The 15,520-nt window shown below is 45.8% G+C and overlaps 1 protein-coding gene across 5 annotated transcripts in view; it reads right to left on the bottom strand.

The window, feature by feature from the left end:
* LOC137434280 (sterol regulatory element-binding protein 1) overlaps positions 1-15,520 on the bottom strand; it is an 81,841-nt gene that overhangs the window by 43,583 nt on the left and 22,738 nt on the right. Inside the window, exons 1-2 of one of the 5 annotated variants that reach the window (XM_068127136.2) lie at positions 12,491-12,620; positions 10,546-10,601 (exon numbers count right to left, since the gene is read on the bottom strand). The exons of 3 other annotated variants lie outside the window; for them this stretch is intronic. The gene's annotated coding sequence lies outside the window, so the exon portion shown is untranslated. Of the gene's footprint in view, positions 1-10,545; positions 10,602-12,490; positions 12,621-15,520 lie in introns of those variants that run through there. One more of the 5 variants, XM_068127135.2, reaches the window with a different exon arrangement.

Raw genomic sequence — 15,520 nt, 5'->3', positions numbered from 1 at the left:
GCCATGTCTCAATTTTTTCTGTACAGTACTTTCGGAGATATAGAGGTGCCAAGTTTTTCGGTTTTTCCAAGATGGCGGCCGAACCACGTCACCGATGACGTCATCAATTGGGCACAGTCTATTCCAGGGCAAGACCAATATGTGTGCAAAGTTTGGCGATTCTCCGTGCAACGGTGTAGACGCAGTGCTGCAAACAGACAAACAGACAAACAGACAAACAGACAAACGAACAGATCAACATACTTGCCGGAAAATTTTTTCCGGCAAGTAATGAAAAATCGGTCAGAGACCGAGGACTTGCCGGAATGTACTTTTTTGTCGGCCATTTAGAACAAATATGGCGGCCGAAACACGTGATAGATGACGTCATCATTAACTTATTTTATTCCCCATGGAGAGTTCTTTTCAATGAGCCATGTCTCAATTTTTTCCATTCAGCACTTTCAGAGATATGGAGGTGCAATTTTTTCCCAAGATGGCGGCCGAACCACGTGACATATGACGTCATCATTAACATATTTTATTCCCCATGGAGAGTTCTTTCCAATGAGCCATGTCTCAATTTTTTCTATTCAGCACTTTCGGAGATATGGAGGTGCAAAGTTTTTGAGTTTTTCCAAGATGGCGGCCGAACCACGTGACCGATGACGTCATCACTAACATTTTATTCCCCATGGAGAGTTCTTTACAATGAGCTCAATTTTTTCTGTTCAGCACTTTTGGAGATATAGCGGTGCAAAGTTTTGCCGTATTTCCAAGATGGCGGCCGACCACGTGACATATGACATCATCATTAACATATTTTATTCCCCATGGAGAGTTCTTTACAATGAGCCATGTCTCAATTTTTTCTGTTCAGCACTTTTGGAGATATAGTGGTGCAAAGTTTTGCCGTTTTTCCAAGATGGCGGCCGACCACGTGACATATGACATCATCATTAACATATTTTATTCCCCATGGAGAGTTCTTTACAATGAGCCATGTCTCAATTTTTTCTGTTCAGCACTTTTGGAGATTTCGTGGTGCAAAGTTTTGCCGTTTTTCCAAGATGGCGGCCGACCACGTGACTGATGACGTCATCATTAACATATTTTATTCCCCATGGAGAGTTCTTTACAATGAGCCATGTCTCAATTTTTTCTGTTCAGCACTTTTGGAGATTTTGTGGTGCAAAGTTTTTCGGTTTTTCCAAGATGGCGGCCGAACCACGTCACCGATGACGTCATCATTGGGGCACAGTATATTAGAGGGCAAGACCATTATGTGTGCAAAGTTTGGCGATTCTCCGTGCAACGGTGTAGACGCAGTGCTGCAAACAGACAAACAGACAGATGAAAAATCGGTCAGAGACCGAGGACTTGCCGGAATTTACTTTTTTATCGGCCATTTAGGACAAATATGGCGGCTGAACCACCTGACCGATGACATCATCATTAACATATTTTATTCCCCACGGAGAGTTCTTTACAATGAGCCATGTCTCAATTTTTTCTGTTCAGCACTTTTGGAGATAGAGGTGCAACGTTTTTCGGATTTTCCAAGATGGCGGCCGAACCACGTGACCGATGACGACATCATTAACATATTTTATTCCCCCTGGAGAGTTCTTTCCAATGAGCCATGTCTCAATTTTTTCTGTTCAGCACTTTTGGAGATAGAGGTGCAACGTTTTTCGGATTTTCCAAGATGGCGGCCGAACCACGTGACCGATGACGTCATCATTAACTTATTTTATTCCCCCTGGAGAGTTCTTTCCAATGAGCCATGTCTCAATTTTTTCTATTCAGCACTTTCGGAGATATGGAGGTGAATTTTTTTCCCGTTTTTCCAAGATGGCGGCCGCACCACGTGACCGATGACGTCATCATTAACATATTTTATTCCACATGGAGAGTTCTTGACAATGAGCCATGTCTCAATTTTTTCTATTCAGCACTTTCGGAGATATGGAGGTGCTAGGTTTTTCGGTTTTTCCAAGATGGCGGCCGACCACGCGACTGATGACGTCATCATTAACATATTTTATTCCCCATGGAGAGTTCTTTACAATGAGCCATGTCTCAATTTTTTCTGTTCAGCACTTTTGGAGATATAGTGGTGCAAAGTTTTGCCGTTTTTCCAAGATGGCGGCCGACCACGTGACATATGACGTCATCATTAACATATTTTATTCCCCATGGAGAGTTCTTTACAATGAGCCATGTCTCAATTTTTTCTGTTCAGCACTTTTGGAGATATAGTGGCGTAACGTTTTGCCGTTTTTCCAAGATGGCGACCGAACCACGTGACTGATGACGTCATCATTTACATATTTTATTCCCCATGGAGAGTTCTTTACAATGAGCCATGTCTCAATTTTTTCTGTTCAGTACTTTCGGAGATATAGAGGTGCAAGGTTTTTCAGTTTTTCCAAGATGGCGGCCGAACCACGTCACCGATGATGTCATCAATTGGGCACAGTCTATTCCAGGGCAAGACCAATATGTGTGCAAAGTTTGGCGATTCGCCGTGCAACGGTGTAGACGCAGTGCTGCAAACAGACAGACAGACAGACAGACAGACAGACAGACAGACAAACAGACAGACAAACGAACAGATCAACATACTTGCCGGAAAAATTTTTCCGGCAAGTAACAAACAGACAAACAGATGAAAAATCGGTCAGAGACCGAGGACTTGCCGGAATGTACTCTTTTATCGGCCATTTAAGACAAATATGGCGTCCGAACCACGTGATAGATGACGTCATCATTAACATATATTATTCCCCATGGAGAGTTCTTCACAAAGAGCCATGTCTCAACTTTTTCTATTCAGCACTTTTGGAGATATGGAGGTGCTACGTTTTTCGGTTTTTCCAAGATGGCAGCCGAACCACGTGACCTATGATGTCATCATTAACATATTTTATTCCCCATGGAGAGTTCTTTACAATGAGCCATGTCTCAATTTTTTCTATTCAGCACTTTCAGAGATATGGAGGTGCACAATTTTTCGGTTTTTCCAAGATGGCGGCCGAACCACGTGACATATGACGTCATCATTAACATATTTTATTCCCCATTGAGAGTTCTTTACAATGAGCCATGTCTCAATTTTTTCCATTCTGCACTTTTGGAGATATAGTGGTGCAAAGTTTTCCCATTTTTCCAAGATGGCGGCCGAACCACGTGACCGATGGCGTCATCATTAACATATTTTATTCCCCATGGAGAGTTCTTTACAATGAGCCATGTCTCAATTTTTTCTGTTCAGCACTTTTGGAGATTTTGTGGTGCAAAGTTTTGCCGTTTTTCCAAGATGGCGGCCGACCACGTGACTGATGACGTCATCATTAACATATTTTATTCCCCATGGAGAGTTCTTTACAATGAGCCATGTCTCAATTATTTCTGTTCAGCACTTTTGGAGATATAGTGGTGCAAAGTTTTGCCGTTTTTCCAAGATGGCGGCCGACCACGTGACTGATGACGTCATCATTTACATATTTTATTCCCCATGGAGAGTTCTTTACAATGAGCCATGTCTCAATTATTTCTGTTCAGCACTTTTGGAGATATAGTGGCGCAACGATTTGCCGTTTTTCCAAGATGGCGACCGAACCACGTGACTGATGACGTCATCATTTACATATTTTATTCCCCATGGAGAGTTCTTTACAATGAGCCATGTCTCAATTTTTTCTGTTCAGTACTTTCGGAGATATAGAGGTGCAAATTTATTCGGTTTTTCCAAGATGGCGGCCGAACCACGTCACCGATGACGTCATCATTGGGGCACAGTATATTAGAGGGCAAGACCATTATGTGTGCAAAGTTTGGCGATTCTCCGTGCAACGGTGTAGACGCAGTGCTGCAAACAGACAAACAGACAGACAAACAGACAAACAGACAAATGAAAAATCGGTCAGAGACCGAGGACTTGCCGGAGTGTACTTTTTTATCGGCCATTTAGAACAAATATGGCGGCTGAACCACGTGATAGATGATGTCATCATTAACATATTTTATTCCCCATGGAGAGTTCTTTACAATGAGCCATGTCTCAATTTTTTCTGCTCAGCACTTTTGGAGATATAGAGGTGCAAAGTTTTGCCGTTTTTCCAAGATGGCGGCCGAACCACGTGACATCTGACGTCATCATTAACATATTTTATTCCCCATGGACATTTCTTTCCAATGAGCCATGTCTCAATTTTTTCTGTTCAGCACTTTCGGAGATATAGAGGTGCAAAGCTTTTCCAAGATGGCGGCCGAACCACGTGACCTATGACGTCATCATTAACATATTTTATTTCCCATGGACATTTCTTTCCAATGAGCCATGTCTCAATTTTTTCTGTTCAGCACTTTCGGAGATATAGAGGTGCAAAGCTTTTCCAAGATGGCGGCCGAACCACGTGACCGATGACGTCATCATTAACATTTTTTATTCCACATGGAGAGTTCTTTACAATGAGCCATGCCTCAATTTTTTCTATTCAGGACTTTTGGAGATGTGGAGGTGCAGAGTTTTTCGGTTTTTCCAAGATGGCGGCTGAACCACGTGACCGATGACGTCATCATTAACATATTTTATTCCCCATGGAGGATTCTTTACAATGAGCCATGTCTCAATTTTTTCTATTCAGCACTTTTGGACACATAGAGGTGCTAAGTTTTTCGGTTTTTCCAAGATGGCGGCCGAACCACGTGACCGATGATATCATCATTAACATATTTTATTCCCCATGGAGAGTTCTTTACAATGAGCCATGTCTCAATTTTTTCTATTCAGCACTTTCGGAGATATGGAGGTGCAAAGTTTTTCGGTTTTTCCAAGATGGCGGCCGAACCACGTGACTGATGACGTCATCAGTAACATATTTTATTCCCCATGGAGAGATATTTACAATGAGCCATGTCTCAATTTTTTCTGTTCAGCACTTTCGGAGATATGGAGGTGTAAAGTTTTTCGGTTTTTCCAAGATGGCGGCCGAACCACGTGACCTATGACGTCATCATTAACATATTTTATGCCCCATGGACATTTCTTTCCAATGAGCCATGTCTCAATTTTTTCTGTTCAGCACTTTCGGAGATATAGAGGTGCAAAGCTTTTCCAAGATGGCGGCCGAACCACGTGACCGATGACGTCATCATTAACATTTTTTATTCCACATGGAGAGTTCTTTACAATGAGCCATGTCTCAATTTTTTCTATTCAGTACTTTCAGAGATATGGAGGTGCAAAGTTTTGCCGTTTTTCCAAGATGGCGGCCGAACCACGTGACATATGACATCATCATTAACATATTTTATTCCCCATGGGGAGTTCTTTACAATGAGCCATGTCTCAATTTTTTCTGTTCAGCACTTTTGGAGATTTCGTGGTGCAAAGTTTTGCCGTTTTTCCAAGATGGCAGCCCACCACGTGACCGGTGACGTCATCATTAACATATTTTATTCCCCATGGAGAGTTCATTACAATGAGCCGTGTCTCAATTTTTTCTATTCAGTACTTTCAGAGATATGGAGGTGCAAAGTTTTGCCGTTTTTCCAAGATGGCGGCCGACCACGTGACATATGACGTCATCATTAACCTATTTTATTCTGCATGGAGAGTTCTTTACAATGAGCCATGTCTCAATTTTTTCTGTTCAGCACTTTTGGAGATTTCGTGGTGCAAAGTTTTGCCGTTTTTCCAAGATGGCGGCCGACCACGTGACTGATGATGTCATCATTAACATATTTTATTCCCCATGGAGAGTTCTTTACAATGAGCCATGTCTCAATTTTTTCTGTTCAGCACTTTTGGAGATATAGTGGCGCAACGTTTTGCCGTTTTTCCAAGATGGCGACCGAACCACGTGACTGATGACGTCATCATTTACTTATTTTATTCCCCATGGAGAGTTCTTTACAATGAGCCATGTAGCAATTTTTTCTGTTCAGTACTTTCGGAGATATAGAGGTGCAATTTTTTTTCGGTTTTTCCAAGATGGCCGCCGAACCACGTGACTGATGACGTCATCATTAACATATTTTATTCCCCATGGACAGTTCTTTACAATGAGCCATGTCTCAAATTTTTCTATTCAGCACTTTCGGAGATATGGAGGTGCAAATTTTTTCAAAGATGGCGGCCGAACCACGTGACCGATGACGTCATCATTTGGGCACAGTATATTAGAGGGCAAGCCAAATAAGTGTGCAAAGTTTGGCTATTCTACGTATAGAAAGATTCTACATATAGAAAGTTTTGCGGTTTTTCCAAGATGGCGGCCGAACCACGTGACCAATGACGTCATCATTAACATATTTTATTCCCCATCTAGAGTTCTTTACAATGAGCCATGTCTCAATTTTTTCTGTTCAGTACTTTCGGAGATATAGAAGTGCAAAGTTTTTCGGTTTTTCCAAGATGGCGGCCGAACCACGTCACCGATGACGTCATCAATTGGGCACAGTCTATTCCAGGGCAAGACCAATATGTGTGCAAAGTTTGGCGATTCTCCGTGCAACGGTGTAGACGCAGTGCTGCAAACAGACAGACAAACAGACAGACAAACAGACAAACAGACAAACAGACAAACAGACAAATGAAAAATCGGTCAGAGACCGAGGACTTGCCGGGATGTACTTTTTATCGGCCATTTTGGACAAATATGGCGGGCCGAAACACGTGAACGATGACGTCATCATAAACATATTTTATTCCCCATGGAGAGTTCTTTTCAATGAGCCATGTCTCAATTTTTTCTATTCAGCACTTTCGGAGATGTGGAGGTGCAAAGTTTTTCGGTTTTTCCAAGATGGCGGCCTAACCACGTGACCGATGACGTCATCATTAACATATTTTATTCCACATGGAGATTTCTTTACAATGAGCCATGTCTCAATTTTTTTCTATTCAGGACTTTCGGAGATATGGAGGTGCTAAGTTTTTCGGTTTTTCCAAAATGGCGGCCGAACCACGTTACCTATCCCCATCCCTCTCCCCATCATTAACATATTTTCATCATTAACATATCCCTCTCCCCATCATTAACATATTTTATTCTCCATGGAGAGTTCTTTACAATGAGCCATGTCTCAATTTTTTCTGTTCAGCACTTTTGGAGATATAGTGGTGCAAAGTTTTGCCGTTTTTCCAAGATGGCGGCCGAACCACGTGACTGATGAGGTCATCATTAACATATTGTATTCTCCATGGAGAGTTCTTTGCAATGAGCCATGTCTCAATTTTTTCTATTCAGTACATTCAGAGATATGGATGTGCAAAGTTTTTTGGTTTTTCCAAGATGGCGGCCGAACCGCGTGACTGATGACGTCATCATTAACATATTTTATTCCACATGGAGAGTTCTTCACAATGAGCCATGTCTCCATTTTTTCTGTTCAGCACTTTTGGAGATATAGTGGTTCAAATTTTTTCGGTTTTCCCAAGATGGCGGCCTAACCACGTGACTGATGACGTCATCATTAACATATTTTATTCCCCATGGAGAGTTCTTTACAATGAGCCATGTCTCAATTTTTTCTGTTCAGGACTTTCGGAGATATCGAGGTGCAAAATTTTTCGATTTTTCCAAGATGGCGGCCGAACCACGTGACCGATGACGTCATCATTTGGGCACAGTATATTAGAGGGCAACACAAATACATGTGCAAAGTTTGGTGATTCTACGTGCAACGGTGTAGACGTAGTGCTGCAAACAGACAAACAGACAAACAGACAAACAGACAAACGAACAGATCAACATACTTGCCGGAATCTTTTCCGGCAAGTAACAAACGAACAGATCAACATACTTGCCAGAAAATTTTTCCGGCAAGTAACAAACAAACGAACAGATCAACATACTTGCCGGAAAATTTTTCCGGCAAGTAACAAACAGACAAACAGACAAACAAACGAACAGATCAACATACTTGCCGGAAAATTTTTCCGGCAAGTAACGAACAGATCAACATACTTGCCGGAAAAATTTTTCCGGCAAGTAACAAACAGACAGACGGAGGGGTGAAAACATAACCTCCATCCACCTTTGGTGGCAGAGGTAACAAAAGCAGGAAATAGAAAGCATCCCAAAATATGCAAAGCCCATCAGTGGCCGCTATGTACTCAAACTAAACTTAATGAAAGCAACAGATAGACAAATATATACTGAAACGCAAAAGAAACTTACCACCTTTGAAACCTTTAAATATCAACAATAACACTGCGTGTAGTAAATGTGTGAACTTATTTGTGGACAATAGTGTCCTCACTGTCAGACAAAACAGTCACGGATGGTCACTTGAACCTTCAATGGTCACTTCATAGCACAGCTGTTGAACAGCCGTTTTGACTGTCAGTGATTAGCCAAGGGGTACGGGATGATTTTAATGAGCTGCACGTGATGTCTTGATATTGGCTTTAAAAAGGCCAGTGCAAAATGGGCATTTCAATCAACATGCCACGATTGTCAAGGGATCAACGGCAGCGTGCCCTGGGCATGCTGCAAGGCGGACTGAGCTACCGTGAGGTGGCACGTCACCTTGGCTGTTCACACCAGACGATATCGGCCCTGGTGGACAGAGACACCCTCCACAACTCTGCAGATGACAGACCTCGATCAGGGAGGCCAAGAGTCACCACTGCTAGGCAGGACAGGCTGATGCTGCTGGCACCATCTCTGTCGGTTGCGACGATGGGCAGCCGTTATCACGGGGCCTCTGTATGGTCTTCTGGCAGTCAGACCATAGTCATGCAGTCGTCTTCGTGCAGTATCATTGGAGATCCTTGGGTTTGCACGCCCCGGAGTTTCTGCCGCAGTGCGGGATGCAGGACGGAATCGATCCCGCAGGTGACTTCGGACCATCTGCCTGTCCTGCCTTGCAGTGGTGACTCTTGGCCTCCCTGATCGAGGTCTGTCATCTGCAGAGTTGTGGATGGTGTCTCTGTCCACCAGGGCTGATATCGTCTGGTGTGAACAGCCAAGACGACGTGCCACCTCACAGTAGCTCAATCTGCCTTGCAGCATGCCCAGGGCACGCTGCCGTTGATCCCTTGACAATCGTGGCATGTTGATTGAAATGCCCATTTTGCACTGGCCTTTTTAAAGCCAATATCAAGACATCACGTGCAGCTCATTAAAATCATCCCGCACCCCTTGGCTAATCACTGACAGTCAAAATGGCTGTTCAACAGCTGTGCTATGAAGTGACCATTGAAGGTTCAAGTGACCATCCGTGACCGTTTTGTCTGATAGTGAGGACACTATTGTCCACAAATAAGTTCACACATTTACTACACACAGTGTTATTGTTGATATTTAAAGGTTTCAAAGGTGGTAAGTTTCTTTTGCGTTTCAGTATATCTATCTATAATTCCAGCAATCTCTGTGTGTGTGTGTGTGTGTCTGTGTGTGTGTGTGTGTGTGTGTGTGTGTCTGTGTGTGTGTTTGTTTGTCTGTGACCGCTGTTTCTCGACAACCACGGGTCCGATATACTTGAAACTTGCCAGGTATATTGCTGGGGACCCGAGGATGTGCCTTTTCAAGGTTTTAAATTAATCGCAGAAGTAGTTACCGAGCTATGTCCAAAAAACGATTCAACCAATCAGAGAGCAGCGAGCTATCACGTGTGCCGAACGTGGCGAACAGACTCTGCCTCGGATGGCACATTTGAGAGCGTATTCATTTATTTCCCGTCGGCAAACTATGTTGGCGCTATGTTGGCGTTAAACGATGTTTTAAAACTAATTAAAACTAATTTGCGATTCTTTCGCTTTCCTGCGATATGCGACCTTCCGGAGCTCCTGTGAGAGCGTGCGCCATTACGGATAGTACGGGTACGGGCATGCCATATGTTGGCGTTAAACTATGTTTTAAAACTAATTAAAACCATTTCATGTAAATAGAGGGGGGGGGGGGGGATTGTCACTGTACTCGCAAGCCGTTCGCCGTTCGCTTTGGCGTTGCGAATGGACCAAAACATTTCATGAACCAAACCATTTCATGTAAAGCGTTCGCCGTTCGCTTTGGCGTTGCGAATAGACCAAAACATTTCATGGACCAAACCATTTCATGTAAATAGAGGGGGGGGGGGATTGTCACCGTACTCGCACCCACGTACCCACGTACCCACGTACGGGCATTGCACCCACGTACGGGCATGCCCTAGTATATATAAATACATACACACACACACATATACATATATATACAAAAATGTGAGAAATAGCAGAAACTCCACAACACGAGCAGGGTGCCGCATTTGCATTAAATAAATAATCGGAAGAAATTAAATACGTTACGGACGTAGTTTCAAGACGATCTTTTACTTTCGACAAGCTTTCAGCCCAATGGGCAAGCAAGCAAGCTTTCATGTTCAATGAGATGTAGTATACATGTATATGTGTATGTGTATATATATATATATATATATATATATATATATATATATATATATATATATATATATATATATATATTGTTACTGTCGCGGTTAAGATGTTATTTTTGACCGAGCGGTTGGTATGACCGCGACCTAACTTCCCCCGATTCTTCCCCAACTCACCCGATTCACCCCAAACTTTGGCCGTATCGCACCGCAGCTGCCCAATCTGGAAAACTCTAAAACGACCGAATGCAAAGAGGAAAAGGAATAAGACGAGAAGACGGACAGAAGAGTAATTAGATTTATTATACACACAAGCAAAAAGAAAGCAGTCACGTTTATTTACAGACGAGATTAGATACACAGTGCAACGCTAGCTTACCTACAGTCTTAATTAACCCAGGGACAGAACAAACAAAAGACAGACTCACACGGGGAATGATGACAGGAATTGGCTGGAAGGAGAGGATGGCTTGGAGTTGTATTGTGCAGCACGATCGGCGCGTTTAGCAGCCGCCGTTCCTTCACGGCCCTGCTCAAAACCGCCGTCCAGGCCCCAAGCGGCTGTTGAGTGTGGTTGCTGCTGTGGCCGCCGCTGCTGCTGCTGCTGTGGACGTCGCGTGCTTTTCCAGGATTACAGCAGGCTTTGTGCTTTCTGGGATGTCCTCTCCTTGGATGTTCTCTATGTTCTCTTGGTCCAATCACTCCTCACCACCGACAACTCAACGCAACCAACGCAACCACTGACCACCACAACGCAACCACCGACGACCAAAACCACACAACTCATCTCTGCTTCTTGGACCCTCTCTCTTCTCAACGGCTTGGGCTCCCTTTTCTCTGCCGGTAAAAGCTCATCTCCTAAAGCTTGTCTCAGCTTCTCTTTTGGGAGCGTCGCGCTGCGGATTTTAGCTGCGGTCACGCCTGCTCATTCCCTCCTCTCAGCGCCTCTCTTTAAAAGCGCAGCCTCTTCTCATCTCAATGCTCCGTACTCATCTCTTTCTTCTTCAAAGCTCGACTGCTTGGGGAGCGTCGCGCTGCGGGTTATATAGGCCCCGCCCCTCCACCTTTGCGAACCTCCCCGATAGCTCTTCCTCCGCCCTCCCTAGCCAAACCCCTGGCTCATGGTTGGTCGAGTGGGGCTGGCTCACTCCTCCCCTCTATGACGAGGTGGAGACACGCCTTTCTTCTCCGACCCTGCCTCGTGGTCAATGGCGGTAATTGGAGCGGAGGTAATTGCCAATCGACGAAAAGGGGGAATGGAGGTTTTGGGAATGGGAATGAAGGGAATCTATCTCTTTTGCTTGGTGCAATGGAGTACTTCTATTAATGGGAGACACAGCCTTACCCTAAAACACAGAATAAGATATAACTATTGAACAGGGGTATTCTATGATTGGCTGTGGTGTGGATGCTTTATGGACTAATTATGGGATGCCCTTTGACCTTTACACAGCTCCGGAGGCAGGAGGCGCAGAATAACCAATAATAATAATTCACACAATCAAAAAAAATATACAGTCCTCATATCCGCAACACTGCACCCTCCTCCTCTTAGGCACGTCCCGGGCCTACAACTTTTATTTAGTGTGACACGTAGGTGTAGTTCCCTCTACTTTTAACCTGACCCTGAGTGCGACAGTTTTAAAACATAAATAAATGTGTCCCGCTGCTCCATTGCACCCTGCCTAACAGACTTATGCCCACAGTTAACCGAATTGCGGAATGGTCTTCAAACTACACACTGACGGTGGGGAGCATTATTTACAATGACGCTATTTTTATTTACAAAACTCACCCAGGACCTGTAATTGTTCTTTCTGGGGGGGAGACAGTCTGCTCTGCATCAATGCACCATTAAAGCACCCAAAAACGCACCAATACACACCCAAGCACCAATCGGTGCAGTCATCACTGTTCAAGAATAAAAAATAAATCAACAACCCCTAACCCTGCAGGTGATCTCTTGCTCTTCGGCTCCCTCTGCTGGTTATTATTATTGTCTTCCAGTTGTTGTCTTTCTTTCATTTTCTTACTGGCGGCCTATTTGCAATAAAGCTTGCCCAAACGTGTCCATTTTATTTATTTTATTTATGGCCCACAGGGCCGACTACGTGTGGTTCACCTGTGGGGCATCGGTGCCCTGTGGCCAAGGTCCGCCAGCAAGATTTCGGGCCCTCATGGCTGGTTCCAGCAGAGGGGCCATGCCCCAACCCATGGGGTCCATAAGTGGTGCTCGGCCACAGACATGTGGTCCATAATGTGGTGCATCGATGCAGACAGCTGGTTCTGAGAGTTCCGGGCGCACAATGGCCGACTCACGCAAGCTCCCCTCGGCGCCCCATGGCGCACAGGTCATGTGGGAGACAAAAGGGGGACAAGAGAAATGAGCGAGGGGTAAGGTCACAAGGGTACACGTCAATAAGGCAATGCAAGGCGAAATGCGTACAGAGAGCGAAATGAGAAAGCTCGTCCCTACCGTACGTCACCCCCCTGTCACCTACACTACCCTTGCCCTTACCCCATATGTACAAAAATCTACACATTACCAATCCGTCGCTACCGTCACGTCTTCCCCTTATTTCCCTTATACCAAATTCGTCTTCACTCCCCCACTATCCAAAATTTGCCATCACCCAATTCGTCATCAATCCTCATAAGGAGGGAGAGATGGAATTACGCACAATGTCACACCCACGTCATGATGCGTCTCACAATCCAAAACATTTGCATTAATGAAAAATAATAAAACATGGCATGGTGTGGAGTTACCTCATCTCAGGTGAGTGGATGCAGATGGTGCGAGGAGACTCCAATCCTAACTATCCTCTAAATGACCTTAACACTCTTTACACTACCCGGGGTCTTTCCCTGCCAATCCATTGGCCACTTACACTATGGGTTCTAACAACCAATTCCCATTGACCAAACTGTGGTGCTTCTCAATTTGGGGTCTCACTCCCCCGATTCATCTCCCGGTGCCCTTGCACAATTTCTGGGCTGTGACGTGTAGCTCTCCCAGCAGGTCTACCCACCTGCACACCTCCACCACTGTAGTTGCCACCCGAGCTTACCTAGCTCCTCACCCTAACCTATCTAACTGGGGAAGGCCCCTCCTGGCTCTGTCACCCCTTGGTGCCCTCTGGCACTGGGCTACCCGGGTCCGTCCTCCGGATCCTCGGGCCCCATCCACAACTACCGGCTCCCAGAGCCCACCTGCGGCCTCACCTGGCCGACATCCTCACAGTGGTGGAGTGCCCAAACCAACTACACACACTAACAGGCTACACGCCCAGCCATTTCCACAACACTAATGCACCCATCCAAATACCATTCTTCCACTCGCACCACAGATGCCAATATCCAACCACAATTTACCTATACCCTCTTACCTAACACTTACACTACCCACCCCGGGTATCCGTGATGGGGGTCCATCCTTCCCCCATTCACACCTTCGCACCATCCACTCCACTCCACAGTTTTCCACCATACTCACTCCACGACCATCCATTCCAATCTTCCAGATATTCCACACTACCATTTATTCCACATAGCCACATACACCTGTTGTTGCACACCTGTGCAATCACCTGGTGCCACCTGCACCCTCCTCCTCTTCCTGGACCATTTGGTCAACACAACACGCAATCACCACTACTCCCTCATACACTGCTCCACACACCTGTTCAGTTGCACACCTGTGCAATCACACCTGTTCAATCCTCAAACACACGGCATCATCTCATCTAACTACTCCCCTCTGAAACTTGCGCTTCCCAGTCGCCCCTTTAAACTATTGCGCTCCCACGTCATTATCATCCACTCTAATCTACCTGCGTCCCCACTACAGGTATCCTTGTCACTAACTAATCTTAACGTTACCTAATGTCATCTTCTAGGGCCCTACACACAATATCCTAACCCACCCGGGCTAGTTTTCACTGCCATCAACCCCATAAACTAGTGCTCCTTTGCCCCCCCCTGTGAGGGATGGTGGATTTGCCATCCCACCACATCGGGGAGGTCCTACTATCAATTTTGCTCACCAAATCCACCCAATCCAACATTTGCCAATTACTGCCAATTCTATTCCAATCATCAAATTTTGCCTTTTTCTAATTTTGGGTCCAAAACACTAACCTCATCACTCGTCTACTTATTAGATCCTCTCGGTGCGCCAATTCCCTTCTAAAGCTCGGCTTCGTACAGCCGAGCAATGAATGCGGGTTGTTTTGTGCCAGCGGCTGGATACGTCCCGCATTCGGGGCAGGGACGGGGGCTTACCCGGGCCGAGATCCCACGCACCACCTCGGCGTGGAGCCATCCAATGTCCCGATCTCGACCTGCCGGCACGTCTCAACAAAAAGTGGTCGCCATGACGACCCTTCCTATCGAGCTGCCCGCTCCGCCCAGTGGAGCACGGACGCGGCCGTTCCAAGCGAGGCCCAGCGTGGATCGCGTACGGCGGTCCTTTCGAACCCGCCGTGGCTCGGATCCCCGCTGGTTCTCGCGGCACGCGAAGCCCGGCACGCACCGAGGGCCCGATTCGGCTATAAGTCGCTCTAACCGCTAACCCGGTTACCGTCGATGCCTCACCTGCATGCTTACACGCATACGCTACCCCTTTCTTGCTCATACCTCCAGCTGTTCCCATGCTCCTCGTACCTTTCCTTACACACCTCGGTACACTCATTCCGCTCACAGACTTGGTCACACACCTGACCACCGAACACCTTGGCACACATTCGTCGCTCGCACACCTCACCAACACACCTCTTCGCGCCCCTTCCTCGGTCACCTCCTCTGTGACAATCACAGGTGTGCTTTCACTCGCACACCCAACCACGTGCCTCACTACCAATTCCAGCGTGCATTCCCACTCACGCTCTACCATTCCAGGTGTGCATCCTTCCATTCCAGGTGTACATCCTCGCTCACCTGTCACAACCAACTCACGCTCCTTGTCACTCTTACTACTCTCACCTCCACTCTCGGTCGCGCACTCACCCTTACTCTTGACAGCGCACTCTTTTCTCATGCCCCTGTCCGTTACACACCTTTCTCGCGCACACTCTTGCGCACACTCTCCCGTTACACCCTCTGTAACACTCACCACAGGCGTGCATTCCCCCTTACTCTTGACAGCACACTC

Source organism: Myxine glutinosa, chromosome 10 (assembly GCF_964187855.1).
Source record: "Myxine glutinosa chromosome 10, kmMyxGlut1.1, whole genome shotgun sequence".
NCBI classification, from domain to species: Eukaryota; Metazoa; Chordata; class Myxini; order Myxiniformes; family Myxinidae; genus Myxine; species Myxine glutinosa.
Note: the sequence above shows the minus strand (reverse complement) of the source record. Positions and strands in the feature narration are given on the sequence as shown.